The sequence below is a fragment of the Capra hircus genome, chromosome 10, assembly GCF_001704415.2.
Source record: "Capra hircus breed San Clemente chromosome 10, ASM170441v1, whole genome shotgun sequence".
Lineage (NCBI taxonomy): Eukaryota > Metazoa > Chordata > Mammalia > Artiodactyla > Bovidae > Capra > Capra hircus.
Genome location: NC_030817.1, coordinates 52,524,405 through 52,551,860, shown reverse-complemented (window position 1 = coordinate 52,551,860; position 27,456 = coordinate 52,524,405). Strand labels below are relative to the sequence as shown.

The following is a 27,456-nucleotide window of genomic DNA, read 5'->3' as shown; positions in this document are numbered from 1 at the left end:
AGAGGTAGCCTATCTTTTATTAGAACATTAAAATTCAGAGGGAATGTGATATAAGCAAAGGGGTGTGCTATCAATCACTAGATTTAAAAGAATACCTGTTCTAACATATACCTTAATGGAATCTGGTCCAGGGACATGCCCCATAATGTTTCATAACTATGAGACTGAAGATCATAACAAGTATGCTAGAGGAAAAGTATTTATTAAATTTGTTATTTATAAATAGTAATGTGACTGTGTGACATTAGTAGCTATGTGACATTTTCCCTGTATCATTCAATTTAATTTTCCCTTACTGATTAAATAGAATTGTGTTATTTTATCTTTCTGCTGGGATCATGGATTTAACTTGTTTAATTTGATGCTTCTGTCACTATTTCTTGTTGTGTTTGAGTTCAGAGTGTCTCTTTTTTTAGTCAAAAGTTTCTCATCAAGTAATTTGTGTTTCTTCTTGGACATATTCCTTATTAGCACCAAGAGTAGTCAATATATTGATCCCACAATTTAAGCTTAATAGTCTTTTTAACTGGGTTTGGGGAGATATGTAAAGAAATATGATTCTAAGTAGGGCCTAGGGATAAAATCAGTTGTTATCTAAGATGCCACTGAATGTGTCCTTGTTAAGGGAAGTACTATATATGGCAGCTCTTGGTACCATTTTTCGTATCAAGCAGGAATTTACAGAATATTGCAGGCTACATACAGAATACATGAAGTAGGAGACTGGAGTGAAAGGTGCAAAGGCTGGTAATACCTCCAATGAGAATACATATTTCCTTCTGCTTTCTTTGTCTCTTCATACAGAAGCAAGTTCAAATAGGGAATGTTGGCAATTACAATGCTCAGGTTAAAATGTAGGGTTATGGGATATGTTACTTTTGACATTTCATGGCTGGTAAACAGTTAATGTATTGTTCCAAAATGGACATCGTTATTTAGTAACTATACTGAATATTGAAATTTGCTGATTGACAGGTTTATATAGGTAGCTAGACTGTCTTTCAGCTGCAATTCCAGAACTTAAAAAGGTAAGGAATCCGCTTTTTTGATAAGCCTTCTTGTAAATGACTCTGTTACTCTGGCTGTTGTCATGTGAGTGCTCAGGGAATTTGAAAGTGTTTGAATTAATACAGAAGTGGCTTTTTAGATTTCTTCAGTTGACAGATAAATTAGCATTAGGATTATCAAGTAGAACAGTCCAGTTTCCTAATGAGATTGGAAAGGTTGTATATAAGGTGACAGTAGTTTCATCCTTTGCCCCATGTTATATGTGGAGAATTGCTAACAGTGCTCAATCAGGAGGAGGAGGAGGAGATAGACTGAAAATAGATAGATATGGCTACCCCATTCTGTTTTTTCATGCCTTATGTTTTTTCTTATCCTGTATAGACATTGGAGAAATGGATCACAGATCTCAGAAGGGTGGGATATCTAGAAGAACTAAAGCACTTAAAGTTAGACCAAGTACTCTGTTGGGAATAGGGATTGTGAAATTTGAGTTGCTGGCAGAAAGTTAAGGACTTAGACTTGCATGCTTGCATGAGAAGGTCAGCTGGGTAAGAGAAGTGGGAGATGATTAGTGTTGTAATAGTAAAGAATTACGTAGGGAGCCTTTCACCCTTCTCTTCCCACCCCAAGAATGAGTAAATTAGACTCAGATCAGTGGTGAGTCCTGGTAGTGTAACGTTCCTTGGAAGTTGTAAATGGCAGTTGAAACTAATGTGTTCAGCAAGGAGTGACACTAAAATTTGAAGAGAACTGTTACTTTGCTGCAGCTATATATGGTAGATCTACCTAATTTCTTATGATTTGAGAACTACTTTAAAAATGCTATGGAAAGTCTACATAAGGCACTTAATACATCATACAACAGAAGAAAATCAAAGGTTTAGTGCTTTCATGTTACTAAAGAATTATTATCTCTTTGAGATAGCTAGTTCTGTTTTATAAGACATTCTGCAAGAGGTTAAAACATTGGCATTTTGAAATTTTGATACATTTTCACATTGAGTTTAGGGAGGGAGGAGCCTGGTAGGCTGCAGTCCATGGGGTTGCTAAGTCAGACATGACTGAGCTACTTCACTTTCACTTTTCACTTTCATGCATTGGAGAAGGAAATGGCAACCCACTCCAGTGTTCTTGCCTGGAGGATCCCAGGGATCGGGGAGCCTGGTGTGCTGCCATCTATGGGGTCGCACAGAATCAAACACGACTGAAGTGATTTAGCAGCAGCAGCAGCAAGGAGGAACTTGGAAAGTAATGTTAATTAGCTACTCCACTGCACTTTTTATATTTGAATTTTCTAAAATTATGCCCCTTAAACAGTTTTATTTTCGTAAACTATCAGGGCACTGACTTGCACAGACCTTGGGGCACATGGAACACAATTCAGAATTCGTTAGACACTAACGCACTTTGATATGTGTATTTCAAGAATTCAAACATTTTTCTTACTATAAGTTCACTTGCTGTCATTTAGACACAATTAACGTACTGTGATCATTTTACCACTATTCACATAATGTTGTGTAGCCTAGTGCTCTCCTTTTACAGTGAGAGAGATTTCACTTCTAAAAACTGTGTGTGCAAGATGTTGATGTGGTTGGTCCCTGTAAGAAATACTAGGGTTGGTCTTGATTTATTGATACTAAGATGTAATATTTTCTTTGACTTATTAGGAATAACTTGTGTCCTGATTTGTTGCACATCATATTTTTGCAACGTTAATGAATTTAAATAAATTAATTGTAAAGTTTGTTTTTGACTCATTTTATCACATTTTTCTGTCTCCCATTTCACTACAGAATTTTTACAAAGTTTAAGCGTTTCAAGTAGTTTTAGATCTTTACTCTTGTTTCTGTAGTTTGGGTGCTGCTTCCTATTCAGAGGGGTAAAGAATTCATCCTGCTTTAATTTTAAACATTATCTTAACGATAATCACACTTTGTATTTCATAGTTTGGAATTAGTTCAGTCATGGGGAATCCACCAGTGAAATCCGTTCACTAAGTGGCTGAAAACATAGCGTAAATAATAACCTGTTTACTCTGTGAACCTGCTCAGAGGTTCCAGATGGTAGCACTTGTTTTGCATTTACTCTAATCACTGTTCAGCTGCTTAACGGCAAACAACTGTGCACGTTCCAGCCTCCTTTGTTCCACAGTTACGATACCACTTGAGATAACACAATGCGAATACATATTTGTCTTGTATTAGGCACTGGCACCCCACTCCAGTACCCTTGCCTGGAAAATCCCATGGACGGAAGAGCCTGGTAGGCTGCAGTCCATGGGGTCGCTAAGAGTCGGACATGACTGAGCAACTTCATTTTCACTTTTCATTTTCATGCATTGGAGAAGGAAATGGCAACCCACTCCAGTGTTCTTGCCTGGAGAATCCCAGGGACGGGGGAGCCTGGTGGGCTGCCGTCTCTGGGGTCGCACAGAATCGGACACGACTGAAGCGACTTAGTAGCAGCAGCAGCAAGCACAAGTTTTAAATACACATTCTTCCAAATCAAAATACTATATGGTTCACAAACCAAGCGCTTGCTGGGTTAAGTTAATTGCCGCGCTGTTCTGAATCAAATTCTTGCTATAAACTTAAGATGTCTGTCTTCAGTTTACAGGGTCTTCAACAGTATTACGCTAAACACGCTGCAGGCATAAAATGTGACTGCCTTAGATTTTCTAATAGTGTGTCTAATAGTGAAGAACAACCTATAAAGTTATAATTCTTATTCATTATGTAGTGAACCTGGTGAGTTACTCGGGATCTAAGTAGGTTGAGCGGTGTAAGCTTGAAAACTGCGGCTCCACGCTCCTCTCTCCGCACCCCCGCCTTCTCAGGCGTGAGTGGGTAGCGGGAGCGGGAAGGGGCGGGGCTTCTCGGCCCACCCCTGTGTTGTCACTTCCAGGTTCTGCGAGCGCTTCCGGGTCGCCGGCCCACCTCTGCGATCTCTGCTGCGGCGGGAGAGGTGGTCGGGAAAGTAGGTACCTTTGGCTGACCTACTGGCTGCGCCACTTCTATCCGCTCCGAGGCGGGAAGCGCCTATTCCCCAGGTACTGGGTGAACCGGCCCGCACTCCCTGCCACTCTCCAGAGCAGGCGTTACGTCGATTGGGTCTCCTGGGAGGGCATTTTCGGCCTGGCCCGTTACCAATTTCGATGCCTAAATGGTCCCGCGGCGCTCCCGGGATGGGAAGGAAAGGGAGGCGGCCAAGAGACTTGTCCACCGGGTGCCAAGTAAACAGTCCAGGGAACACGGGGGTTTGGGAGAAAGGTCCTCAGCCTAGCACCGTATTCTTAGCCAGGTGAATGTCTTAAAGCCTACAAGGGTGATTTCCCCACCCCACCCCCACCCGCAATATCGAGGGGTCGCTTTCTTTAAATGTCTCATTCTTGTGTCTTCGGTCACTTGAAGCCTGCTTTCAAACCCCTTGTGAATTCGTACTAGAACGAATTTAAACCGGATGGTTTGCTCAAGAAAGACTAGGACTGTCCGGTTACTTCCGAACGTGGCGCCTTCTACTTTTCTAAACTGCAAAATGGAGTAGTACTAAAATTCTGTGGCTCAAACTACATCTAGAAAAATTTAATATCTCACAAGCAATTTTGGGGAATCTAAGACTGTTAAAGCAAGTAATTTTAACAAATATTTAAATAACTTTGTAAAAGTATTTTTTGAGGCATAATAGGCATATAAATACATGAGTTTCAGGTGTGCAACATGATTGGATGCTTGTACATATTGCAGAAGGATCAACCCAGTAAGTCTAGTTAGCATCCGTCACCATGGTTGCAAAAAAAGCTTTTTTATGAAGAATTAAGGTCTGTCTTAGTAACTTTCAAATATGCAATACAATATTATTAACTCTAGTCATCATGCTGTACCTTATATCCCTGCGATGTATTTTATAATTTATAATTAAATTTTATTAATTTATAATTTTATGATTTATGGTTTATAATTGGAAGTTTGTCGTTTCATCCATCCTTTTCCCTTACCCCTAATCTTCTGTGAGCTTAATTTTCTTTTGTTTCTTGGTTTCCACATGTAAGTGAGACCATGTGGTATTTGTCTTGCTTTAATTTCCTTGACTCAGTTTATTTGACTTGGTGTAATGCCCTCAAAGCCCATTCACATTGTCTCAGATGGCAAGATTTCACTTTTCTAAGTGTCTGAATAATCATCTTATTATATATACCACACCTTTTTTTATTGATTTACCCATGAGTGGACATTTTGGTTGTTTCTGTGTCTTGACTGTTGGAAATAATGCTGCAGTGGAAGACTGTATATATCTTTTTGTGTTTGGTTTTTTTAATTGAAATATAGTTATGTTAGCTTCAAGTGTACAGTAAATAGGTTATACATATATCTACTTTTTTTTTTTAAGATTTCTTTTCTCATGTAGATCATTACTGAATACTGAATAGAGCTCCCTGTACTTTACAGCAGGTCGTTATTATCAGGTTTTTTTACTTTTCTATTTTTTAATTTAAAAAGTTATATTTTCTATACAACAAATACTAAAACACCTGCAATGCTTCTTCATTTTTATTAAAAGGCAAAACCATCACAATGCAAAGAAATACAAAATGTAAGATGAAGCTATTGACTGTTGTCTGACGATGACAGACAGCAATGGCTAAATCAGTTATGCTGCTCATTTATCTCCAGAGGTTTATTTAACTCATCAGAAATATCTTTTCTCTTAACATGAAAAAAGACAGTGAAATGTGCACTATTATCAGTTTTACATACAATAGTGTGTATATGCCAGTCCTCATCTCCCAATATATCACTCTCCCTCATCCCCCTGGTAACTGTAGTTTGTTTTCTACATCTGTGACTCTATTTCTGTTTTGAAAATAAGTTAATTTGTACCATTTTTGTAGATTCCACATAGAAGTGATACCATGTGTTGTTTGTCTTTGTCTCGTTTACTTCACATAGTATGACAGTCTCTGGGTCCATCCATGTTGCTGCAGATGGCATTGTTTTGCTCTTTTATGGCTGTGTAATATTCCATTGTATATACGTACCACATCTATATTTAGGGCTGCTTCCATATCTTGGCTTTGGTCTGGAAAATCTCCTGGAGAAAGAATGGCTACCCACTCTGGTATTCTTGCCTGGAGAATTGCATGGACAGAGAAGCCTGGCAGGGGGTCACAAAGAGTCAGACATGACTGAATGACTAACAGTCTTGGCTATTGTAGATAAATAACGCTGCAATGAACACTGTGTGTGTGCCTGCTCAGTTGTGTGACCCCATGGGCTGTAGCCAGCCAGGCTCCTTTGGCCATGAGATGATCCAGGCAAGAATATTGGAGTGCATTGCCACTTCCTACTCCAGGGGATCTTCCCAATCCAGGGATCAAACGCGCTTCTCTTGGGTCTCCTGCATTTGGCAGGCAGATTGTTTACCATCGTACCATCTGGGAAGCTCCAGTGAACATTGGGGTGCATGTATAGGAGTGGGAGTTCTATACAAATATAGAACTATGTATGTAGTTCTATATTTAGTTTTTTTTTTTTTGGTTTGTTTTTTTGTTTTTAAAAAGAAGCTCCAACCGTTGTCCATAATGGGTACACTAATTTACTTTCCCATCATCAGTGCAGGAGCATCTCCTTTTCTCCACACCTTCTGTAGCATTTATTATTTCCAGATTCTGTTGCTCATAGCCATTCTGACTGGTATGAAGTGATACCTCATTTCAGCTTTGATCTGCATTTTTCTGATTTTAAGCATCTTTTCGTGCACTTCTTGGCCATCTGTCTGTCCAGTTTGGTGCCGATGGTTTAGTTGCTAACTCATGTCAGACTCTTGTAACCCCATGGATTGCAGCCTGCGAGGCTCCTTTGTCTAGGGGATTTCCCAGGCAAGAATACTAGAGTGGGTTGCCATTTTCTTCTCCGGGGCATCTTCCCAACCCAGGGATTGAACCCACGTCTCTTATGTATTGCAGGCAGTCTCCTGCATTGCACGTAGACTCTTTACCAACTGAGCTACCAGGGAAGTCCTATTTGGAGAAACATCCATTTAGATCGGCCCATTTTTTGATTGGGTTGATGGGGTTTTTTGATGTTGAGCTGCATGAGCTATTTGTGTATTTTGGTTGTTTTGTTTGCAAATAGTTTCTTCCATTCTGTGGGTTGTCTTTTAGTTTTGTTTATGGTTTTGTTGTATAAAACCTTTTGAGTTTAATTAGGTCTCATTTGTTTGTTTTTGTTTTCATTGCTGTAGGGTGTCAATCCCAAAAGATACTGCTGTGATTTGTGTCAGAGTGTTCTGCCTGTGTTTTCCTCTAAGAGTTTTATAGTATGCAGTCTTACATTTAGGTCTTTATGCTGCATTTTTAGTGTGTGTGTATGCTGTTTGAGAATATTCTGATTCCATTCTTTTACATGTAGCTGTCCAGTTTTCCTGGCACCACCCCTCCCACCCCCTGCTCCCTTTCTTTTTGATTCAGTTCAGTCAGCCGTGTCTGACTCTTTGTGACCCCATGAATCGCAACATGCCAGGCCTCCCTGTCCATCACCAACTCCTGGAGTTCACTCAAACTCATGTCCATCGAGTCGGTGATGCCATCCAGCCATCTCATCCTCTGTCATCCCCTTCTCCTCCTGCCCCCAATCCCTCCCAGCATCAGTCTTTTCCAATGAGTCAACTCTTCACATGAGGTGGCCAAAGTATTGGAGTTTCAGCTTTAGCGTCATTCCTTCCAAAGAACACCCAGGACTGATCTCCTTTAGGATGGACTGGTTGGATCTTCTTGCAGTCCAAGGGACTTTCAAGAGTCTTCTCCAACACCACAGTTCAGAAGCATCAATTCTTCTGTGCTCGGCTTTCTTCACAGTCCACCTCTCATATCCATACATGACTACTGGAGAAACCATAGCCTTGACTAGACAGACCTTTGTTGGCATAGTAATGTCTCTGCCTTTTAATATGCTAACTAGGTTGGTCATAACCTTCCTTCCAAGGAGTAAGCATCTTTTAATTTCATGGCTGCAGTCACCATCTGCAGTGATTTTGGAGCCCCAAAAAACAAAGTCTGACACTGTTTCCCCATCTATTTGCCATGAAATGATGGGACCAGATGCCATGATCTTAGTTTTCTGAATGTTGAAGCTTTAAGCCAACTTTTTCACTCTCCTCTTTCACTTTCATCAAGAGGCTCTTTAGTTCCTCTTCACTTTCTGTCACAAGGGTGGTGTCATCTGCATATGTGAGGTGATTGATATTTCTCCCGGCAATCTTGATTCCAGCTTGTGCTTCTTCCAGCCCAGCGTTTCTCATGATGTACTCTGCATAGAAGTTAAATAAGCAGGGTGACAATATATAGCCTTGACGTACTCCTTTTCCTATTTGGAACCAGTCTGTTGTTCCATGTCCAGTTCTAACTGCTGCTTCCTAACCTGCATATTCTGTCATTTGTATACTTATTGATTTTTGGTTGTATTGTCTTGATTGCTCTGGACCTTTGTTGCTGCACAGACTCTGTCTAGTTGCAGAGGGTGGGGGCTACGCTCTAGCTGTGGTGCACAGCCTCTTCATTGCAGTGGCTTCTCTGGTTGGGGAGCACAGGCTGTAGGTGCACAGGCCTCAGTAGTTGCAGCACTTGGGCTCAGTAGTTGTACCTGAGCTTAATTGCTCCCAAGCATGTGGAATCTTCCTGACCAGGGGTCAAATGCGTGTCTCCTGCATTGGCAGGTGGATTCCTATCCATTGCACTGTCAAGGAAGTCCTCCTCCCCTGCCTTTTTTTTTAAGATATTTGAGTATTTGAAATCTTTTGTGTGTGGCTGCATTGGGTCTCAGTTGTGGCACACAGGCTATAGAGCATGCAGGCTCAGCAGTTTTGGTGCAGGGGCTCTCCAGCTGTGGATGCATGGGCTTAGTTACTCCACAGCATGTGGGATCTTAGTTCCCCCATTAGGAATCAAGCACTCAGTCCCCTACATTGGAAGGCAGATTCTTAACCACTGGACCACCAGGGAGGTACCCCCAGCACCACTTGCTGAAGAGACCGTCTTTCCTCCATTGTCTGTTTTTACCTCCTTTGTCATAGACTACTTGACTATGGATGCATGGTTTTATCTCTGGTCTTTATCCTGTTCCATTGATCTATATTTCTGGTTTTGTGCCAGTACAGTCCTAATTCAAGGAACCTGATTGCCCCAGCTCTGTCTTTCTTTCTCAAGTTTGCTTTGGTTATTCAGGGTCTTTTGTGTTTCCATACAAATTGTAAACTTTTTTTGTTGTGATTCTGTTGAAAGATGCCATTGGCGGTTTGGTAGGAAATGCACTGAATCTGTTGATTGCCCTGGGTAGTATAATAATTTTGATAATATTGAATCTTGTATTCCAAGAACATGGTATATCTCTCCATCTGTATCATCTTTGCTTACTTTCATCAGCGTCTTTTAAAGTTTTTAGAGTACAGGTCTTTTGCCTTCCTAGATAGCTTTACTGTGGTAAATGGGATTTTTATTATTGTTATTATTTATTTATTTATTTTTGGCTGCGCTGGATCTTCATTGCTGCTCACGGGCTTTCTCTGGTTGTGGAGAGCAGGGACTACTCTTTGTTGTGGGGCGGGGGCTTCTCATTGCAATGGCTTTTCCTGTTGCACAGCACAGGCCCTGGGGCACACAGGCCTCCGTAGTTGTGGCACATAGGCTTAGTTGCGCTGTGGCATGTGGGATCTTAGTTCCCATACCAGGGATTGAACTCGTGTCCCCTGCATTGGCAGGAGGATTCTTAACCACTGGACCACCAGCGAAGTCCTGGGGTTTTTTTCCCTTAATTTCTCTTTATTTTCTTTCGTTGTTAGTGTATAGGAATGTAAGAGTTGTCTTTGTGTCTCAAACTCACCCATGAGTCCTAGTAGTTTTCTGATAGCATTTTAGGATTTTCTGTGTGTAGTATCGTGTCATCTGCAGCGGTGGTTACACTTCTTTTCCAGTTTGAATTCGTCTTCTTTCTTTCTTCTCTGATTGCCATGGCTAGAGCTTCCAAAACTGTTGAATAAAAGTAGCAAGAGTGGACATTCTTGTTTTGTTCCTGATCTTAGAGGAGATACTTTCGGTGTTTCACTGTTGAGAATGATGTTAGCTGTGGTTTTCTCATGTATTGCCTTTCTTATGTTGAGGTAGGTTTCCACTCTGCCTACTTTCTGGAGAGTTTTTACCATAAATGTGTGTTGAGTTTTGTCAAAAGAGTTTTCTGCATCCAGTGAGATGATCATATGGTTTTTATTCTTCAATTTGTTAATGTGGTGTATCACATTGATTTGCAAATTCTAAAAAAAACCCTTGCATCCCTGGGAAAAATCCCATTTGATCATGGTGTATGACCCTTTTAACGTGTTGTTGGATTCAGTTTGCTAGTGTTGAGGACCCTTGGTCTGTGTTCATCAGTGATATTGGCTCATGGTGTATGACCCTTTTAACGTGTTGTTGGATTCAGTTTGCTAGTGTTGTCTTGAGGACCCTTGTGTCTATGTTCATCAGTGATATTGGCCTGTAATTTCCTTTTGTTGTGGTATCTTTTGTTTGGTATCAGGGTGATGGTGGCCTTGTAAAATGAGCTTGGGAGTGTTCCTTTGCGATTTTTTTTTAAGACCCATATATTTATTTGCTTTTGGCTGCTCTGGGTCTTCGTTGCTACGGGCAGGCTTTCTCTAGTTGTGGCGAATGGGCTGCTCTCTAGTTGCGGTGCATGGCCTTCTTGCGTGGCTTCTCTTCTCATGGAGCATGGGCTGGAGACACAGACTCAGCAGTTGTGGCACACTGGCTTAGTTGCCCAGGGATTGAACCTGGCCCTGCACTGGCAGGTGGATTCTTAACCACTGAACCACCAAGGAAGCCCCCCCTGCGGTTTTTTGGAAGAGTTTTAAAAGGATGGAGAAGGATTGGAGGAGGCAATGGCAGCGCACTCCAGCCTCCTCGCCTGGAAATTCACGGACAGGAGCCTCGTAAGTTAGAGTCCATGGGGTCACAAAGAGTCTGGCGTGACTGAGCGACTGACTGTGTTCTTTCTCTCAGTAGAAGGACAAGTGTTAGCTCTTCTCTAAATGTTTGATAGAGACAAATTCACCTGTGACGCCACCTCGTCCTGCACTTTGTTTCTTGGGAGTCTTTTTTTTAAAATCAGTTTCAATTTCAGTACTTGTGATTGGTCTGCTCATAGTTTCTGTTTCTTTCTGGTTCAGTCTTGGAAGCTTGTACCTTGCCAAGAATTTATCTGTTTCGCCTAGGTTGTCTGTTTTATTTGTGTGTAGTTGTTTGCAGCAGTAGTCTCTTACGATCCTTTGTATTTCCATGCTGTTGGTGGTAACTTTTGCTTTTTCATTTCTTATTTGAGCTTTCTCCTTTTCTTTCCTGATGACTCTAGCTAATGATTTGTCAATTTTGTTTTTTCTTTTCAAAGGACCAGTTTTTTGTTTCATTGTTCTTCTCTATTCTGTCTCGATTTCATTTACTTCTGCTTTGATCTTTATGATTTCTTTCCTGATAGTAACTTTGGGTTTTGTTTGTTCTTTTTTCTTTAGTAGCTTTAGGTGTAAGATTAGGTTGTTATTTGAGATTTTTCTTGTTTTCTGAGGTAAAATTATATTGGTATAAACTTCCTTCTTAGAACTACTGTTGCTGCTTCCCATGGAGGTTGGATCATCATGTTTCCTTTGTCATTTGTTTCTTGGTTTTTAAAAATTTGCTCTTGGATTTCTTCAGTGATCCATTGGTTGTTTAGTAACATATCCAGTAGCCTCCACATATTTGTGGGGTTTTTACAGGTATTTCCCTCCCCCCCCCCCCGTAATTATTTCTAATCGCTTACCATTATGATCAGAAAAGATGCTTGACGTGATTTCATTTTTCTTAAATTTACCAAGGCTCAATTTGTGGCTCAAAATGTGATCTGTCCTGGAGAGTGTTCCATGTGCACTCCAGAAGGAAGTGTATTCTCCTTTCGGTTGGAATGTTCTGTATAGGTTAAGTCCAGTTGGTTTAATGTGTCACTGAAGGCCTGTGTTTCTTTACTGATTTTCTGTCTGGATGATCTGCCCATTGGTGAGAGTGTGGTGTTAACGTTCCACGCTGTTATTGTGTACCTGTCAGTTTCCCCTTTTATGGCTGATAGCATTTGCCTTACGTATTTAGGCCCTCCTGTGTTGGGTGCATATATATTTACAGTTCTCATATCTTGTTCCTTTGATCTCCTTGTTCTCATATCTTGATCCTTTGATCATTATGTAGTGTCCTTCCTCTGTGTTCTCTGATAGGAGTGTTGCTGCTCCAGCTTTCTTTTGGTTTCCATTTACATGGAGTATCTTTTACCATCCCCTCACTTTGTATATGTGTCCCTAGTCTGAAGTAGATCACTTATAGACAGCATATATACTGATCTTATTTTTGTATCCATTCAGCCAGTCTGTGTCTTTTGGTTGGAGCATTAATCCATTTACATTTAAGGTATTTTGATGTGTATGTTCTTCTTGCCATTTTCTTAATTGATTTGGATTTGTTTCTGACAGTCTTCTTTTTTTCCTTCCTTTTTGGTTTGATGACTGTCTTTAGTGTTGTGTTTGTGTTATTTGTGTGTGTGTGTGCATCTGTTGTGGTTTGCATATATCATTTTGAATTAGTGTTTCCTTTTCCTTCAAATAAATACCCAAAAGTGGAATTGTTGAGTTATATGATGATTCTGTCTTTAATATTTTGAGGAGCCTATATACTGTTTTCCATACCAGTTTGCATTCCCACCAGCATTACACAGTGATTTTTCCTATTTCTCTGCATCCTCACCAAATACTTGTTACTTCTTGTCGTTCTGATTATAGCCATGCTGATGAGTGTGAGGTGATATGTCATTGTGGGTTTGATTTGTAGTTCCCTGATAATTAATCATGAGTAGTTTTTGGCCATCTGTATGTGATCTTTGGGAAAATGTCTGTTCTGATCCTCTGTCCATTTTTTAATCAGATTACTCTGCTTTTTTGCTGTTGAGGTGTGTGAACTCCTAATATATTGGGGATAGTAACTCCTTATCAGATACACGATGTGCAAATATTTTCTCCCAGTCTGTATGTTGGAAGTTCCCTGGTGGTCCAGTGGTTAAGACTCCACATTTCACTGCCTGGGTTTGATCCCTGGTCAGGAAAACAAGATCCCTCATGCGTCCCTCAGTGTGGCCAAAAAAAAAGAAAACATCTATACGTTGCCTTTCTATTTAGTTTTTTGGCATAACTCTAAATGTTACATCACTTTGAAAACTCTAGACTGTATTTTGATAAATTCATAGTTTTCAGAATACCAATTCACATGTCCTCTGAACAGCTCAATTTGAATTAACATTTAACTCATTAGGTATTTTTCAGTTCAGTTCAGTCGTTCAGTTGTGTCCGACTGTTGGCAACCCCATGGACTGCAGCACACCAGGCCTCCCTGTCCGTCACCAACTCCCGGAGCCTCCTCAGACTCATGTCCATTGAGTCAGTGATGCCATCCAACATCTCATCCTCTGTCATCCCCTTCTCCTACTTTCAAACTTTCCCAGCATCAGGGTCTTTCCCAGTGAGTCATTTCTTCCCATCAGGTGGCCAAAGTATTGGAGTTTCAGCTTCAACATCAGTCCTTCCAATGAATATTCAGGACTGATTTCCTTTAGGATGGACAGGTTGGATCTCCTTGCAGTCGAAGGGACTCTGAAGAGTCTTCTCCAACACCACAGTTCAAAAGCATCAATTCTTCAGCGCTCAACTTTCTTTATAGTCCAACTCTCGCATCCGTACATGACTGCTGGAAAAGCCATAGCTTTGGCCAGATGGACCTTTGTTGGCAAAGTAACATCTCTGCTTTTTAATATGCTGTCTAGATTGGTCATAACTTTTCTTCCAAGGAGGAAGCGTCTTTTAATTTCATGACTGCAGTCACCATCTGCAGTTTTTTTCAGTTCAGTTCAGTCGCTCAGTCGTGTCCAACTCTTTGCGACCCCAGGAATCGCAGCACGCCAGGCCTCCCTGTCCATCACTAACTCCTGGAGTTCACTTAGGCTCACATCCATTTTAGAGCCCCCCAAAGTAAAATCTGTCACTGTTTCCACTGTTTCCCCATCTAGTTGCCATGAACTGATGGGACCAGATGCCATGATCTTAGTTTTCTGAATGTTGAGCTTTAAGCCAACTTTTTCACTCTCCTCTTTGACTTTCGTCAAGAGGCTCTTTAGTTCTTCTTTGCTTTCTGCCGTAAGGGTGGTGTCATTTGCATATCTGAGGTTATTGATATTTCTCCCAGCAATCTTGGTTCCAGCTTATGCTTCATCCAGCCCAGCATTCCTCATGATGTACTCTGCATATAAGTAAAATAGGCACAGTGACAATGTACAGCCTTGATGTACTCCTTTCCCTGTTTGGAACCAGTCTGTTACTCCATGTCAGGTTCTAATTGTTTCCTGACCTGCATACGGATTTGTCAAGAGGCAGGTCAGGTGCTCTGGTATGCCCATCTCTTTCAGAATTTTCCACAGTTCGTGGTGATCCACACAGTCAAAGGCTTTGGCATAGTCAATAAAGCAGAAATAGATGTTTTTCTGAAACTCTCTTGCTTTTTCAATGATCCAGCAGATGTTGGCAATTTGATCTCTGGTTCCTCTGCCTTTTCTAAATCCAGCTTGAACATCTGGAAGTTCATGGTTTGTGTACTTTTGAAGCCTGGCTTGAAGAATTTTGAGCATTACTTTACTAGCATGTGAGATGAGTGCAATGGTGCAGTACTTTGAGCGTTCTTTGGCATTGCCTTTCTTTGGGATTGGATTGAAAACTGACCTTTTCCAGTCCTGTGGCCACCTCTCAGTTTTCCAAAGTTGCTGGCATATTGAGTGCAGCACTTTCACAGCATCATCTTTTAGGATTTGAAATAGCTCAACTGAAATTCCATCACCTCCACTAGCTTTGTTCATAGTGATGCTTCCAAAGGCCCACTTGACTTTGCATTCCAAGATGTCTGGCTCTAGGTGAGTGATAATACCATCTGTTTCTTGCCACCTCTTAATATCTTCTGCTTCTCTTAGGTCCATACCATTTCTGTCCTCTATTGTGCCCATCTTTGCATGAAATGTTCCCTTGGTATCTCTAAAGACTGTAGAGATCTCTTGAAGAGATCTCTATAGTCTTTCCCATTCTATTGTTTTCCTCTGTGTCTTTGCATTGGTGACTGAGGAAGGCTTTCTTATCTCTCCTTGCTATTCTTTAGACTGCATTCAAATGGGTATATCCTTCCATTTCTCCTTTGCTTTTTACTTCTCTTCTTTTCTCAGCTATTTGTAAGGCCTACTCTGACAGCCATTTTGCTTTTTTGCATTTCTCTTTCTTGGGGATGGTCTTGATCCCTGTCTCCTGTACGGTGTCACGAACCTCTGTCCATAGTTCTTCAGGCACTCTATCACATCTAATCCCTTGAATCTATTTTTCACTTCCACTGTATAATCGTAAGGGATTTGATTTAGGTCATACCTGAATGGTCTAGTGGTTTTCCCTACTTTGTTCAATTTATAAATCTGAATTTGGCAATAAGGAGTCCATGATCTGAGCCACAGTCTGCTCCCAGTCTTGTTTTTGCTGACTGTATAGAGCTTCTCCATCTTTGGCTACAAAGACTATAATCAGTCTGATTTCATTATTGACTGTGGTGATGTCCGTGTGTAGAGTTGTCTCTTGTGTTGTTGGAAGAGGGTGTTTGCTGTGACCAGTGCGTTCTCTTGGCAAAACTCGATTAGCCTTTGCCCTGCTTCATTCTATACTCCAAAGCCAAATTTGCCTGTTACTGCAGGCAACTGTTACGTGACTTCCAAGTTGTACATTCCAGTCCCCTATAAGGAAAAGACCATCTTTTTTAGGTGTTAGTTTTAGAAGGTCTTGTAGGTCTTCATAGGTATTTTTAGCATATAAATACACATGTACGGGCTTCCCAGGGGGCGCTAATGATAAAGAACCTGCCTGCCAGTGCAGGAGACGTAAAAGACGCTGGTTTGATCTGAGTCAGGAAGATCCCCTGGAGGAAGACATGGCACCCCGCTCCAGTATTCTTGCCTGGCACATCCCATGGACAGAGGAGCCTGGTGGGTTAGAGTCCATAGTCCAAAGAGTTGGACACAACTGAGGTGACTTGGCACACACACATGCGTAAGCATACACGTGTGTGTATTATAAGGTCTGCCTTTTGAATATGAGTCAGAATTTCCATATTTGTTTTGCAGCTGCATTTTTTTGACTCCCTTCACCTCTGGCAACTGTCAGTCTGTCTGTATCTGTGCACTTGGGGTTGTTTGGTGGTTTTATAGATTGTACATACAAGACAGAGTATTTGGTATTTGTGTTTTTTTCCTTTCTGACTTTCAGTTCACTTACTATCATGCCAGGTTCCATCCCTGCCATAATAAGTGACAAGATTTCATTCTCTTTTTCTGACAGAATGATCCTTGTGTATAGATACCATAATTTCTTTAAGTGTATAATTTATATTATAGTTGAGCTACAATGTGTTAGTTTCAGGTATATAGGAAAGTGATTCAGTTATAAACTCTTAATTTATCCCTTCCTTCCATCATTCCCTTTTGATAATCGTAAGTGTGTCTTTTAAGTCTGTGAGCTTTTTTCTGTTTTGTAAACAAGTTCATTTGTATCATGTCACATGTAAGTGATATCATATGATATTTGTCTTTCTCTGTCTGAGTTAGCTTAGTGTGATAATCTCAGGGTTCATTTATGTTGCTGCAAATGGATTATTTCACTTTTTTAATGGCTAAGTGATATTCCATTTATATATGTATATATATCTCTCTCATATCTTAATTCATCTGGCCATGGACATTTAGGTTGGTACCATGTCTTAACTCTTTTAAAACAGCTCTCTGATGAGCATTGGGTTGCATCCATCCTTTTGAACAATGGCTTTCTCTGAATATATGTCCAGGAGTGGGATTGGTGGATCCTATGATAGTTCTGTTTTTAGTTTTTGTGTGAACACCCACTTTTATTTATGTTTTTAAACTTACTGGCTATGCAGCATGTGAGATCTTCGTTCCTCACCAGAGATCGGACCCGTGCCCCCTGTATTGAAAGAGTGGAGTCCCACCCATTGAACCAGCAGGGAAGTTCCTGTTTTTAGCTTTTTAAGGAGCCTCTGTACTATTCTCCACAGCGCCTACCAGTTTACATCCCCACCAAGAGCGCAGGCGCATTCCCTTTTCTCCATGTACTCTCCAACGTTTGTTGTTTGTAGACAGCTTGATGATAGTCATTCTGACCAGCCTGAGGTGGTATCTCACTGAAGTTTTGATTTGCATTTCTCTAACAGTTAGTGGTGGTGAGCATCTTAGTATGTGTCTTGCCTATCTGTGTGTCTTCTTTGGAGAAATGTCTATTTTGGTCTTCCAGCCATTTTTCGATTGGGTTGTTTAGTTGTTTGATATTGCCTCCTTGAGCTGTTTATAAATTTTGCAGACTAATCCCCTGTTGGTTGCATCCTTCGCAAATATTTTCTCCCATTCTGTGGATTGTCTTTTTGCTTTGTTTATGGTTTCTTTTACTGTGCAAAAACTTTTGAGTTTAATTAGTTCCCATTTGAGGGCTTCCTGTGGCCCAAACAATAAAGAATCTGCCTGCAGTGCAGGAGACCCAGGTTCAGTCCCTCAGTCGGGAAGATCCTCCGGAGAAGGAAATGGCAACCCGCGCAGGTACTCTTGCCTAGAGAATTCCATGAACAGAAGAGCCTGGTGGGCTACAGTCCGTGGGATCACAAAGAGTCAGACACGACTGAGCTACTAACTTTCACTATTTTTGTTTTTATTTTCATTACTCTAAGAGGTTTATCCCAAAAGATATTGCTGTGATTTATGTCAGAGAGTACGCTGCCTATGTTTTCTTCACTTTTAGCCTATATGTGTCCCTACATATGAAGTGGGTCTCTTGTAGACGGCAAACATACAGGTCTTGTTTTTGTATCCACTTAGCCAGTCTGTGTCTTTTGGTTGGAGAATTTATCCATTTAATTTAAAGTCTTATCAATATGCATGTTCTTATTGCCGTCTTAACTGTTTTGGATTTGTTTTTGACAGTCTTATTTTTTCTTCTTCTGTTCTCTTGTGATTTGATCATCAGAGTTGTGTTTGGATTCCTTTTTCTTTTGTGTGTATGTATCTATTTGTAGATTTTCAGTTTGCAGTTACCATGAATTGCTGGTCTTTTCATTTCAAATGTGTTTCCATTATCCCGCATTTGTACTCTACTCATGATTGCTGGATTTGGTGTCACATTTGGGTTGATGTTTACCTTTACCTGTGAACTTCCGAATCATAATTTTCTTGTTTCTAGTTGCAGTCTTTTCTTTTCCACCAGGAGAAGTTCCTTTATCAACTGGTCTGGTGGCACTGAATTCTCTTGGCTGTTGCTTATCTGTAAAGCTTTTGATTTTGCTTCAGATTTTGTCAAATCTGAACAAGAGCTTTGCTGGGTGAAGTATTCTTGGTTGTTGGCTCTTCCCTTTCATCACTTTAAATGTATTGTGCCACTCCCTACTGCAGAGTTTCTGCTGAGAAATTAGCTGATAGCCCTATACGGTTTCTCTTGTATTTCATTTGTTTTTCCCTTGTTGTTTTTAATATTTTTTCTTCATCTTAAATTTTGTCAGTTTGATTACTGTGTGTCGTGGTGTATTCCTCTTTGGGTTTATACTGTATGGGACTCTGCTTCCTGGACTTGGGGATGTCTTTTTTTTCTTTCCCATATTAGGGATGTCTTCAGCTACTCAGGCCCTTTCTCTCTTTTCTCCTTCTGGAACCCCTATAATGCGAGTGCTGGTGCATCTGTTTTTGTCCCAGAAGTCTCTTAAACTGTCCTCACTTTTTGTTTTCATTCTTTTTTGTCTATCCTGCTCCATGGCAGAGATTCCCACCATTCTGCCTTCCAGCTCCCTCCTCTGTTCTTCTGCGTCATTTATTCTGCTCTCGATTCCTCCTGGAGTATTTCTCATTTCATTTTATCGTATCGTTCATTTTAGTTTGCTTCTTCTTTAGATCTTCTAGGTCTTTGTTAAGCATTTCTTGCATCTTCTTGGCCTGTGCCTCCATTCTTTTTCAAGATCTCGAATCATCTTTGCTGTCATTACCCTGAATCATTGTTTGAGTCCATTGCCTATCTCCCCTTCTGGGGCTTTACCTTGTTCCTTCATCTGGGACACATTTCTCTCCTTTCTCATTGTATCTGACTTCCTGTGATTGCAGTTTCTCTTCCACAGGCTGCAGAGTTGTAGTTCTTAGTTCTGCTGTCTGCTCCCTTTTGGATGAGGCTTATCTAAGAGACTTTTACAAGCCTTCTGATGGGAAGGACTGGTTCCTGGCCATTGGTGGGTAGAGCTGCATCTTGTCCCTCTGGTGGACAGGGCCGTGTCAAGGGGTGTGTGTAGTAGGCAACTGTAGGCTCAGGAAGATTTTAGACAACCTGTCTGCCAGTGGGTGGGGCTGTGTTCCTGCCCTATTGATTGTTTGACCTGAGGCATCCCCATACTGGGGCCTACAGGCTATTTAGTAAGAAAATGTCAGCCTCCAGAAGGGCTCACACCAGTGAGTACTCTAGAACTCCTGCCACCCTTGTCTTTGTCCTCAAAATGAGCTGCCGTCACTACTTAGCTCTCGGAGGTGAGCGCCAGCATGCAGGTCTGACCTAGTAAGCTATGAGTATCGCAGTATCCTGGCTTCTTTGTGTGTGAATATAGAAAATTTGTTTTGGTATGTTGCAGTCGTTTAGCTGTGATTTTGGTGTTTTTGAGAGAGGAAGTGAGCTCATGTCCTTCTGCACCCCACAGTTTCTTTGTTCGTTCCATGTTTGATGGACACTTAGGTTGCTTTCATATCTTGGCTGTTGGGAGTACCTGTGAACATGGGGGTGCGTGTATCTTTCCCAGTTAGGGTCTTCTTTTTCTTTTGGTAAGCACCCTAAAGTGGAATTGTTGGGTCACATGGGAGTTCTATGTTACTTTTTTGAGAAACATCCATACTGTTTTCCATAGTGGCTGTACCAGTTTACATTCCTATCAGCAAGTCGCAAGGGTTCCCTTTACTACATCCTTGCCAATACTTGCTATCAATTGTCTTTTTTATAATAGCTAATAGTATACATTGGAATATATGAAATAGACTACTACACATTACATATGTAATTTATAATTTTTTTACTGGGATTGTTTGGGTTTTTGCTATTGAGTTTTGTGTTTTTATATAGTTTGGATATCAGCCTCATGTGAGAAATATGATTTGAAAATGTTCTCCCTCCTTCAGTAGGTAGCCTGTTCATTTTTTCATGGTTTCCTTTGTTGTGCATAAACTCTTTAGTATGATCCTAGCGCACTTATTTATTTTTGCTTTTATTGCTTTTGCTTCTGATGTCAGATTTGGAAAACCATCACCAAGATCTGTATCAAGGAGCTTACCATCTCTGTTTTTCTCTAGGAGCTTTAGGGTTTTATGGTATTAGGTCTTATATTTCAAGCTTTTAAACCATTTTGAGTTTAGTTTTGTGTATGGTGTAATATAGTGGTCCAGTGCCTTTCTTTTGTCATGAGGATGCCCAGTTTTCCCAGCACCCTTTAGTGAACAGACTGTCATTTGCCCATGTACAAAATTCTTGTCTCCTTTATCATAAGTTAATCAGCCATACACACCCAGGTTTACTTCTGGGCCCTTTATTCGCTTCCATTCATCTGTACATCTGTTTTTATTGGCAGTGGCATCCTGTTTTCATTACGGTAGTTTCATTATAGAGTTAGATGTCAGCAGACATGATGCCTCCAGCTTTGTCCTTCTTTCTCAAGATGGCTTTGGCATTTTGGGGTCTTTGTGGTTTCATATAAATTTTAGGATTATTTGTTCTATGTCTTTGAAAAATGCCGTTGGAATTTTGATAGGAATTGTGTTGAATCTGTAAATTGCTTTAGGTAGTATGGACATTTTAATAATATTGATTCTTCCAATCCACATGCATGGAATTTCTGTTTATTTGTATCATATTCAGTTTCTTTCATCATTGTCTTGCAGTTTTCAATATCCATATCTTTTATTTCTATATAGTTTGTTCTTTTTGAGGCAGTTGCAAACAGGATTGTTTATTTCTCCTTCTGATAATTCATTAGTTCAGTTCAGTTCAGTCGCTCAGTCATGTCCGACCCTTTGCGACCCCGTGAATCACAGCACGCCAGGCCTCCCTCTCCATCACCAACTCCCAGAGCTCGCTCAAACTCATGTCCATCAAGTCAGTGACGCCATCCAGCCGTCTCATCCTCTGTCGTCCCCTTCTCCTCCTGCCCCCAATCCCTCCCAGCATCAGAGTCTTTTCCAATGAGTCAACTCTACGCATGAGGTGGCCAGAGTATTGGAGTTTCAGCTTCAGCATCAGTCCTTCCAGTGAACACCCAGGACTGATTTCCTTTTGAATGGACTGGTTGGATCTCCTTGCAGTCCGGGGGACTCTCAAGAGTCTTCTCCAACACCACAGTTCAAAAGCATCAGTTCTTCGGCGCTCAGCCTTCTTCATTTCTAGGTACCTCTTGGACTTATCCTAAATGGGAAATGGAGAGGACATAAGATTCTATGCTCTACTTTTGTCAAGTTTGTATCTTCCTACTGGTACTCCTTCTTGCCCTCTTTATCCCCCTAACCTACCCCACACATTATGCTTACTGGTTTTTTGCCTTCGTTTATTTTTTGAACAGATGTTTAATTTCCTTCCATCATGTGCCAGGTAGTGTTTGTTCTCGATGCCTGGTTTACTCTTCAGTAAACAAAAGCGGATAAAAGCCCTTGCTCTGGTAGGAGGTTACATTCTGCTGAAGGATGCAGAAAAGTAAACATAAAATAGGAAAACTGTATCATGTATTAGAAGGTCATGGTGCCATCAAAGAAACAGAGCAGAGTGAGGGAGATTGAGAGCTGCAGGGTGGAGGCGGGGGTGGGATTTTAAATATGTGGTCTGTTTAGGCCCCAGTAAGTTCTTAAAGGTATTAAGAAAACCAAGTGAATATCCAGGGGAAGATAATTCCAGAGGTAATAGGTGGTGGTGGTCAGTCACCAAGTCGTGTCTCACTTTTTCGTGACCCCATGGGCTGCAGCACACCAGGCTTCCCTGTCCCTCACCATCTCCTGGAGTTTGCCCAAGTTCATGTCCATTGAATCAGTGATACCATCCGGCCATCTCATCCTCCATCACCCTGTTCCTCTACTTTCAATCTTTCCCAGTGACAAAGTCTTTTCCAATGAGTCAGCTGTTCATATCAGGTGGACAAAGTATTGGAGTTTCAGCTTCAGCATCAATCCTTCCAGTAAATATTCAGGGCTGATTTCCTTTAGGATTGATTGATTTGATCTCCTTGCAGTCCAGGGGACCCTCAAGAGTCTTCTCCAGCACCACATTTTGAAAGCATCAATTCTTCGGTGCTCAGCCTTCTTCACAGTCCAACTCTCACATCCATACATGACTACTGGAAAGACCATAGCCTTGACAATACGTCAGTTGGCAAAGTAGTGTCTTTGCTTTTTAACACACTCTCTAGGTTTGTCATGCTTTCCTGCCAAGACGCAGTCATCTTCTAATTTCATGGCGGCAGTCACCATCCACGGTGATTTTAGAGCTCAGGAAGAGGAACTCTGTCAGTGCTTCCACCTTTTCCCCTTCTAATTGCCATGAAGTGATGGGACCTGATGCTATGATTTTAATTTTTCCATGATCTTAATTTTTTAACATTGAGTTTTAAGCCAGCATTTTCTTTCTCCTCCACCCTCATCAAGAGGGTCTTAAGTTCCTTTTCGCTTTCTGCCAAGCGTGTGTGTAGAGTGGTGTCATCTGCATATCTGAGGTGGTTGATGTTTCTCCCGGCTGTCGTGATTCCAGCTTGTAACTCATCCAGCCCGACATTTTGCATGATGTGCTTTGCATATGAGTTAAATAAACAGGGTGACAGTAAACAGCCTTGTCGTACTCCTTTCTTAATTCTGAAGCAGTCCGTTGTTCCATACAAGGTTCTAACTTTTGTTTCTTGACCCACATACAGGTTTCTCAGGAAACAGGTAAAATCGTCTGGTGTTCCCATCTCTTTAAGAATTTTGCCGTTTGTTATGATCCGCACAGTCAAAGGCTTTAGCATAGTCAGTAAAACAGAGGTAGATGTTTTTCTGAAATTCCCTTGCTTTCTCTAAGATCCAGCAAATGTTGGCAATTTGATCTTTGGTTCCTCTGCCTTTACTGAACCCAGCTTGAAGATCTGAATGTTCTCACTTCAGAAACTGCTAAACCCTAGCTTGGAGGATTTTGAGCATAACCTTACCAGCATGGGAGTTTAGAACATTGCCTGGTGGTTTGAACATTCGTTAGTACTGCCGTTCTTGGGAATGGGATGAGGATTGACCTTTTCCAGTCCTGTGGCCACTGTGGGGTTTTCCAAATGTGCTGACAAAATGAGTGCAGCACTGTAGTAGCATCATCTTTTAAGATTTTAAATAGCTCAGCTGGAATTCCATCAGCTCCACCAGCTTTATTGGCAGCAGTGCTTCCTAAGGCCAGCTTGACTTCACACTCCAGGATGTCTGGCTCTGAGTGAAAGACTACACCATCATGGTTATCCGGATCATTGACACCTTTTTTGTACGGTTCTTCTGTGTATTCTTTTCATCGCCTCTTGATTACTTCTGCTTCTATTAGGTCTTTACTATTTCTGTCCTTTATTGTGCCCATCTTTGGATGAAATGTTCCTTCAGTATTTGCAATTTTCTTGAAGAGATCTCGTCTTACCCTTTCTGTTGTTACCTTCTGGTTGTTTTTTTTTTGTTTTTGTTTTTTTTTATTTAATAAAGTTTTATTTTTCAAAATGTACAGCTGGTGGGACCTGTTCACGCATCTTCACCAGCAGCTGGGGCATCTCCACCCTTGGTGTTTCTGGTGTAAATCACTTGAGCTCTGCTTTGAAACCAGTTTAATAAGTCCTTTACTAAGGAGTTCCTGAAGGGCTGCTCTGGCCAGGGAACCACGAATCTTCAGTCTCTCAGAGACCACAGCTGGAGTTATAAGCTTATAGTTGGGAACTTCTTTACAGAGTTTGTCATATGTTGCTTTGTCAAACAAGACTAGGTTATTGAGCTTGTCCCAGACTTTGCCTTTGGACCACTTCTTTTTGGCCTTGCCCCCAGATTTGTTCACTGGATCTTTGTCTTTCTTGGCCGACTTTCCGGCATCTTTCTTCTTCTTGTCATCCTTGGGCGGCATAGCGAAGCCCGGAGAGCAGCTGCAACCACTGCCGCCTCGCTAAGATGTCGGACAAAAAGGCTACCTTCTGTTTTTATGAAGGTAGTTTTTATGAACAGTTTTTTATGCAGTGTTCATTGAAGAAGGCTGCCTTGTCTCTTCATGCTATTCTCTGGAACTCTGCATTTAGTTGGGGGTACTTTTCCCTTTCTCCCTTGATTTTCACTTCTCTTCTGTTTGTAAAGCCTCCTCAGACAGCCACCTTACCTTCTTGCATTTCTTTTTCTTTGGGATGGTTTCGATCAGTATTACAGTTATGTTCAGTATTACTGTTTATCCTACTTATGTTTTCTTCAGTATTATGGTTTATTATCCTATATAGTGTTATGGACCTCTGTCCAAAGTTCTTCAGGCACTCTGTTTACTAGATCTAATCCCTTAAATCTATTCATTACCTCCACTGTATATTCATAGGAGATATAAGTCATACCTTACTGGACTGTGGTTTTCCCTGCTGTCTTTAGCTTAAGCCTGAATTTTGCTATGAGGAGCTGATGGTCTGAACCACAGTCAGCTCCAAGTCTTGTTTTTGCTGACTGTATACTTTTCCATCTTCAGCTACGAGGAATGTTATCAGTCTGATTTTGGTATTGACCATTTGGTGATACCCATGTGGAGAGTCATCTCTTGTGTTGCTGAAAAAGGGTGTTTGCTATGACCAGTGAATTATCTTGGCAGAATTCTGTTAGCCTTTGCCTTGCTTCATTTTTTTATTCCAAGACCAAACTCGCCTGTTACCCCGATTATCTCTTGACTTCCTACTTTTGCATTCCAATCCCCTGTGATGAACAGGACATCTTATTTTTGGTGTTAATTCTAGGAGTTCTGTATAGAACTGATCAGCTTCAGCTTCTTCAGCATCAGTGGTTGGGGCAGAGATTTGGATTACTGTGATATTGAATGGTTTGGCTTGAAACAAACCAAGATCATTCTGTCATTTTTACTGTTGCACCAAAGTACTGCATTTCAGACTCTTTTGTTGACTATGAGGGCTACTCCATTTCTTCTATGAGATTCTTGCCCACAGTAGTAGATATAATGGTTATCTGAATTAAATTCACACATTCCCATCCATTTTAGTTCACTGATTCCTAAAATGTCGATGTTTCCTCTTGCCATCTCCTGCTTGACCATGTCCAGTTTACCTTGGTTCATGGACCTAACATTCCAGGTTCCTGTGCAATACTTGCTCTTCACAGCATTGGATATTACTTTCATCACCAGACACATCCACAACTGAGTGTCATTTCCACTTGGGCCTAGCCGCTTCATTCTCCCTGGAGCTGTTAGTAGAGGTCCTCTGCTCTTCCCCAGTAGTACACGGGACACCTTCTGACCTCGGGGGCTCGTCTTTTCGTGTCCTATCTTTTTGCCTTTTTATACAGTTCGTGAGGTTCTCACAGCAAGTATACTGGAGTGGCTTGCCATTCCCTCCAGTGGATTACATTTTGTTAGAACTCTCCACTATCACCTGTCCAACTTGGGTGGTGCTACATGAGAGTTTTGCACAAAGAAATACTGTGTTCTAAAAGAGCACCTGACTGCTGAATTGGGATTAGAATGTAGAAGGCAGGCGTGGAAACCAGGAAACCAGTTAGGAAGCTATTTCAGTAATCCCAGTGACAGTTGATAGTGGCAGACATCGGGGTGATAACAGTACAAATGGTGAAAAACGGCTGGATTCTGAATCCATATTGAAAGTAGAGTTAACAGGTTATGCTAGAGATTGGATGTGAAGGTAAGATGGCCAGACCAGGGGAAGGAAAAGGTGGCCAGGAGTATCTTCACAGGGTTTTGCCTAAGCCCATAGAGGTATGGAGTTTTATCAACTGAGATGGGAAAGACAGCAAACAGAGATGCTGAGTAGGCAGTTGGATCCAGCAGTGAGTCCAGGGCAAGGTCTGTGCTAGTGTACGAATTTGGGGATCATCAGCGGTGGTGTGTAAAGCCATGAGGCAGAGTGATAGCGGCAAGGAACGAGTGTAGACTGAGTCAGAGGACCGAGGGGCGGCTTGTGAATTACGAGTTAAGGGAGAAGAGCATCAGCTAGCAAACAATATTGAGGAGGGACCAGTAAATTTAAGAGAATGACCCTAAAAGTGTACTGTCCCAGTAGCTAAGACAAGATTCCCTATCAAAGAGGAGGGAACAGTCAGCTTTGCCAGATGCTTAGGTCTGATGAGAACTGAGAGTTGAGGACTGTTAGTTGTAGCATTGCCAGCAATAACCTTCACAGTCTGTTCCATTTAATGCTTGAGGCAAAACTTTAAGGAGTTAAGTTTAAGAGAAACTGTGAGAAAAGGAATGAGAGACTGTGAATACAAACAACTATTTGGCGTTTTTGCTACATAGAGGAATAGAGAAATAAAGTGAGGCTGGCGGGAAACGCAAGTTGAGACTTTTTAAGATGAGAGAAATAGCTCCTGTTTGTTCATGGGAAAGATCCATAGACAGGGGAATTTGATAGAGCAGGAATAATTGAATTTGTGGAACAATATCCTGTCCTAGAGAGGTTAGGACCTGGTACACAGGTAGAAGGATTGTATTTCGGTAACAACATGGATAGTTTGACTTTAGTGACAAGCGATACTGATAGGTGCTTAGATGTAGTTTTGAGAGTTAAAGTGCTTACCGCTTCACTTCCTTCAGTAAAGTAGAAAACCTATTATAAATGCACCTAATGGCAATACAATTTGATATTGGCATTTTGACATATCACCAAGTTATTTATTCACAAACAGATACTTACTGAATTCATACTGTGCACTAGGCATTGCTCCAGATGATAAATATATAAGTGAATGAAAGTCGTATCTTTAGGAAACATCTGTTTTAGTGGGGGTGGAAACAGGATAAGCATATTTATGTCCGCTTCAGTTAGTGGTATGAATGAAATTGAAGCAGTGCAAAGGGAAAGGGGGGAAGTTCTTTTTTCTAGGTTGGTCACAAAAGTCATTTCTAATGAAGTAATAACCTGAGCAGAGATCTGAATCAAATGAGAGAGTAAACCATGCAGGTATCTGCGCAGAACATTTGAACCAAAACAAACAGCCAGTGCCGAGGCCCTAAACAAGAACGTCTTGCCGTATTGAAGCAGGGCAC

At 41.2% G+C, this 27,456-nt stretch overlaps 1 protein-coding gene and 1 pseudogene across 2 annotated transcripts in view; one reads left to right on the top strand and one right to left on the bottom strand.

The window, feature by feature from the left end:
• The window catches only part of GTF2A2 (general transcription factor IIA subunit 2), a 32,661-nt gene continuing 9,037 nt past the window's right edge, over window positions 3,833-27,456 (top strand). Inside the window, exon 1 of one of the 2 annotated variants that reach the window (XM_005685700.3) lies at window positions 3,833-3,987. The gene's annotated coding sequence lies outside the window, so the exon portion shown is untranslated. Of the gene's footprint in view, window positions 4,061-27,456 lie in introns of both variants that reach the window. The other variant, XM_005685699.3, reaches the window with a different exon arrangement.
• On the bottom strand, window positions 23,931-24,385 carry LOC102177242 (annotated as a pseudogene).